Raw genomic sequence first — 6,000 nt, 5'->3', positions numbered from 1 at the left:
CACACAAGTTAACCTTTTAGCCGTGTGCGGTGCCCCCCTCCATAGTTTTACACCTCGGTAATATCGTCGTAGTGCTTAGGCGAAGCCCTGCGCTGGTAACTTCATCATCACCGTCACCACGCCGTCCTGCTGACGAAACTCTCCCTCGGCCTCAACTGGATCAAGATTTCGAGGGACGTAACCGAGCTTAATGTGTGCAGATCGCGGAGGTGCTGTGCGTTCGGTACTTGGATCGGTTGGATTGCGAAGACGTTCGACTACATCAACCGCGTTACTAAACGCTTCCGCTTTTGGTCTACGAGAGTACGTGGACACACTCTCCCGCTCGTTTCTATGCATCACCTAGATAGATCTTGTGTGTTCGTATGATTTTTTTTTGAAATTACTACATTCCCCAACAACAAGTAGCAGGGAGAATTTCTGGCGCCGTTGTCGGGGAGACATCATCAACATCTATCAAGTACCATCGCATAAACTTTCATATCCTTGCATTTATTTTATTTTCCATTTGCCTCTTGTTTTCATCTCTCCCACTTCTAAAACGTTTTTACAAAAACACAAAACATTTTTCGTTTGCCTTTTTGCTTGTGTGCTTGTTTGCTTGCTTTGTCACAATGTCTCAAGAAAATACAAAATTATGTGATTTTTCAATACTAATAATAATGATTTTATTAGTACTCCGTTTGCTCCTTCCGCCACTAGTACGGAGTCTTGTGATATTAATGCCGCTTTGCTAAATCTTGTTATGAAAGAACAATTTTCCGGTAGTCCTAATGAAGATGCCGCATCCCATCTTAACACTTCCGTTGAATTGTGCGATATGCAAAAGAAAAAAGATGTGGATAATGATATTGTCAAATGAAAATTATTTCCATTCTCACTACAAGATCATACTAAAACTTGGTTTTCATCCTTGCCATGAAATAGTATTGATTCTTGGGATAAGTGTAAGGATACTTTTATTGCCAAGTATTTTCCTTCGGTGAAAATTATTTCTCTTAGAAATCAAATTATGAATTTTAAGTAACTTGAGCATGAACATGTTGCCCAATCTTGGGAGAGGATTAAATTAATGATAAGAAATTGCCCTACTCATGGTTTAAGTTTGTGGATGATCATAAAAAAATTATGCAGGGTTGAACTTTGTTTCTAGACACTACTGCAGGATGCTGCTAACGCGACACTACAATCAGAGACCCTTTCACGAAACTGTGTGCGATGCATTAATCACAAACGAGGATGTAAAAAAACTGTCAAAAAAGGTGCAAAACATTTGCGATGGAGGACGCATCAAACACGGTTCAGATTTTAGTTGCGTGTGCGATGTAGGGCACACGGTTAACCCATTCGAACGGTTTGCGATGAGGCAGAACAACAGAAACGGGCAGCCATATCAATATGTGTGCGATATACGGCATACAGTTTGCTCCGATCAACCGTTTGCTATTAGGGAGTGCAACATAGACGGTTAGCCAGATCAAGGTGTGTGTGATATAGGGCATACGGTTCACTCGGTCGAACTGTTTTCGATTAGTGAACGCAACAGAAATGGTTCAACTTAACAAGATGTGTGTGATACGTGGCAAACAGCCGACTCGGATGAACTGTTTGCAATGAGAATTTACAACACAAACGATTAATACAGTTAGTTTGTGTGTGATTCTGTGTGTACAAAAAACTTTAAAAATGCAAACTAGTTGCTTGTGGTTGGTAGGAGTATCGCACACGATGCGTCTGCGAGTACTCGTGTGTGATGATTAGTAAGTTACACATGCACACTTGTGTGATAAATAACACGTGGCACCGGATACGGTATTCATGTTGTGTGTGTGCTCCACTTAGTCTTCCCGCGCTCGAGCGAATGCTTCTCGTGCTCCACATGGGTGAATTGTAAAATCCATGCCTATTCCCTCACCGGTTTCCCGCCACCAGGTAACGGCTTGCTGCATATAACCCAGGCGGCAACGCACCTCCGCGACACTCTGCGAAGATCTAGTCCTCACCCATCTACCATTGGTTATTCCAAGCATGCCAGACAACGACCAAAGCTTCGACGTCGACGCCTACCTGCGTTACATCTTCGGCGAGGAGAACGAGCCGGAGCAGGTCGGCGAGCAAGAGCTTCATCGACCGGTGCAGGTGATACGTCTCCATCGTATCTATAATTTTTGATTGTTCCATGCCAATATTCTACAACTTTTACATACTTTTGGCAACTTTTTTATACTATTTTTGGGACTAACATATTGATCCAGTGCCCAGTGCCAGTTCCTGTTTGTTGGGTTTTTTGTTTCACAGAATATCCATATCAAACAGAGTCCAAACGGGATAAAAACTGACGGAGATTTTTTTGGAATATATGTGATTTTTGGGAAGAAGAATCAACACGAGACGATGCCCGAGGGGGCCACGAGGCAGAGAGGCGCGCCCCAGGGGGTCAGGCGCGCCCTGGGCCCTCGTGGCCACCCCGTAAGGCGGTTGGTTCCCTTCTTTTGCTGCAAGAAAGCCAATATCCGGATAAAAATCGTGTCCAAATTTCAACCCAATCGGAGTTACGGATCTCCGGGAATATAAGAAACGGTGAAAGGCCAGAATCAGGGAGCGCAGAAACAGAGAGAGACAGAGAGATAGATCCAATCTCGGAGGGGCTCTCGCCCCTCCGCCGCCATGGAGGCCATGGACCAGAGGAGAAACCCTTCTCCTATCTAGGGAGAAGGTCAAGGAAGAAGAAGAAGAAGGGGGGCTCTCTCTCCTCCTCTCTCCCGGTGGCGCCGGAACGCCGCCGGGGCCATCATCGTCACCACAATCCGCACCAACACCTCCGTCATCTTCACCAACATCTCCATCACCTTCCCCCATCTATCTACAGCGGTCCACTCTCCCGCTACCCGCTGTACCCTCTACTTGAACATGGTGCTTTATGCTTCATATTATTATCCAAGGATGTGTTGCCATCCTATGATGTCTGAGTAGATTTTCGTTGTCCTATCGGTAATTGGTGAATTGCTATGATTGGTTTAATTTGCTTGTGGTTATGTTGCTGTCCTTTGGTGCCCATCATATGAGCGCGCGTGTGGATCACACCATAGGGTTAGTTGTATGTTGATAGGACTATGTATTGGAGGGCAAGAGTGACAGAAGCTTCAACCTAGCATAGAAATTGATGCATACGGGATTGAAGGGGGACCAATATGTCTTAATGCTATGGTTGGGTTTTACCTTAATGAACGTTAGTAGTTGCGGATGCTTGCTAATAGTTCGAATCATAAGTGCATAGAATTCCAAGTCAGGGATGACATGCTAGCAGTGGCCTCTCCCACATAAAACTTGCTATCGGTCTAGTAAAGTAGTCAATTGCTTACGGACAATTTTGCAACTCCTACCACCACTTTTCCACACTCGCTATACTAACTTTACTGCTTCTTTACCTAAACAGCCCCTAGTTCTTATTTACGTGCTCTTTATATTCTTGCAAACCTATCCAACAACACCTACAAAGTACTTCTAGTTTCATACTTGTTCTAGGTAAAGCAAACGTTAAGCGTGCGTAGAGTTGTATCGGTGGTCGATAGAACTTGAGGGAATATTTGTTCTACCTTTAGCTCCTCGTTGGGTTAGACACTCTTACTTATCGAAAGAGGCTACAATTGACCCCCTATACTTGTGGGTTATCAAGACCTTTTTCTGGCGCCGTTGCCGGGGAGTTATAGCGTGGGGTGAATATTCTCGTTTGTGCTTGTTTGCTTTATCACTAAGTAGTTTTTATTTTGTGCTCTTGTTTTCTATCTTTAGTTATGGGTAGGAAACGCAAAATACCAAAAAAATTAGTGGTACCTACTACACCAATGGTTGATGAACCCCTCAAAATCTATCACACTCCTGAAGCTTTTTACTTGGATCATCTTTGATCCCTATGTGCTCGTGCTGAAACCCCAACTAGCTTAGTTGAGGGCAAATCTTTAGATGAGCATGCTTGTTATGTGCGACACCGCATATCTGAAAAAGGGAAACTTTTACTGGATCAAATTCATCGTTTGCAATGCTATGCTTGGAATTTATGTGAAATATATTATTTCACTTGTTGTTCTGGAAACCCTAAGAAACACCTTCCCTACCAATGTGAGTTTAGTGATAATGGAATCGTTTCTTCGTATGCTAAGGGTGTTTATAATTACTATGATGTTCAACAAATTGAAGAATTTGTTGCTTTTATGGGTGCTTATGAAATTGAATCTTTGTTTAAAGAGTGTGAAAATCTTGATGATGCTGTTTACAGACCTGAAAATTTTGCTATACTTAAATATTGCTATGAGAATTATGAATTCAATTCCGATATTGATGATTTTATTGAGAAAGTCTCCGCTGTCCGAGAAGAGACTAATATTTTGCAGGAGTCTATGGAAGAAGAAATTGATGAAACTGTGAGCTCATTGGATGAAAAAGATGATGAGGAGAGCGAAGAACAAAAGGAGGAAGAGCGTATTAGCTACCCGTGCCCACCTTCTAATGAGAGTAACTCTTCAACTCATACATTGTTTAATTTCCCTTCGTGCTTACCGAAGGATGATTGCTATGATGATTGTTATGATCCCGTTGATTCTTTTGAAATATCCCTTTTTGATGATGCTTGCTATGCTTGTGGCCAAGATGCCAATATGAATTATGATTATGGATATGAACTTGCTATAGTTCCTTATGTTAAACATGAAATTGTTGCTATTGCACCCACGCATGATAGTCCTATTATCTTTTTGAATTCTCCCGACTACACTATATCGGAGAAGTTTGCCCTTATTAAGGACTATATTGATGGGTTGCGTTTTACTAATACACATGATGATTTTGATAGATATAATATGCATGTGCTTGCTGCTCCTACTTGCAATTATTATGAGAGAGGAACTATATCTCCACCTCTCTATGTTTCCCACATGATAAAATTGCAAGAAACTGCTTATGCTATGTATTGGCCTTTACTTTGTGTGCATGAATTGTTCTTTTATGACATGCCGATGCATAGGAAGAGAGTTAGACTTCGTCATTACATGATATATGTTACTTTGTGCTCACTACTAAATTATAAATCATTGTTAATGAAAATTGGCTTTGATATACCTTGGGATCCGGGTGGATCCATTACCTGAGCACTATATGCCTAGCTTAATGGATTTAAAGAAAGCACTGCCAGGGAGACAACCCGGAAGTTTTAGAGAGTCATTTATTTCTGTTGTGTGCTTTTATAAAGTTTGTATTATAAAAATAATGTGCCAAGATTTGCCTTTAGGATGTTTACATTGCTTGTTGGTTTGTGCGGTGCAAGACAAAAACTTTGGCTGTAGTGCGCGATTTTACATTTTTTACTGGAACGTCAAACGGATCTGAAACTTTTTGCACTGTCTTGATATACAATTTTTTTATTTTTCCTAATGTTTTCAGAATTTTTGGAGTACCAGAGGTATGGTGAATGTTCAGATTACTACAGACTGTCATGTTTAAGACAGATTCTGTTTTTGATGCATAGTTTGCTTGTTTTGATGAAACTATCGATTTCTATCAGTGGATTAAGACATGGAAAAGTTATATTACAGTAGCTACAATGCAAAAACAAAATATGAATTGGTTTGCAACAGTACTTAGAGTAGTGATTTGCTTTATTATACTAACGGATCTTACCGAGCTTTCTGTTGAGTTTTGTGTGGATGAAGTGTTCGAAGATCGAGGATGTCTCGATGTGAGGAGAAGAAGGAGAGGTAAGAGCTCAAGATTGGGGATGCCCAAGGAACCCCAAGTAAATATTCAAGGAGACTAAAGCGTCTAAGCTTGGGGATGCCCCGGAAAGCATCCCATCTTTCTTCAACAAGTATCGGTATGTTTTCGGATTCGTTTCGTTCATGTGATATGTGCAAATCTTAGAGCTTCTTTTGCATTTAGTTTTCACTTTTCTTTGATGCACCATGCTGGTATGAGATAGTCCTTGGTTTATTTATAGAATGCTCTTTG

Source organism: Aegilops tauschii, chromosome 5 (genome assembly GCF_002575655.3).
Source record: "Aegilops tauschii subsp. strangulata cultivar AL8/78 chromosome 5, Aet v6.0, whole genome shotgun sequence".
Lineage (NCBI taxonomy): Eukaryota > Viridiplantae > Streptophyta > Magnoliopsida > Poales > Poaceae > Aegilops > Aegilops tauschii.
Note: the sequence above shows the minus strand (reverse complement) of the source record.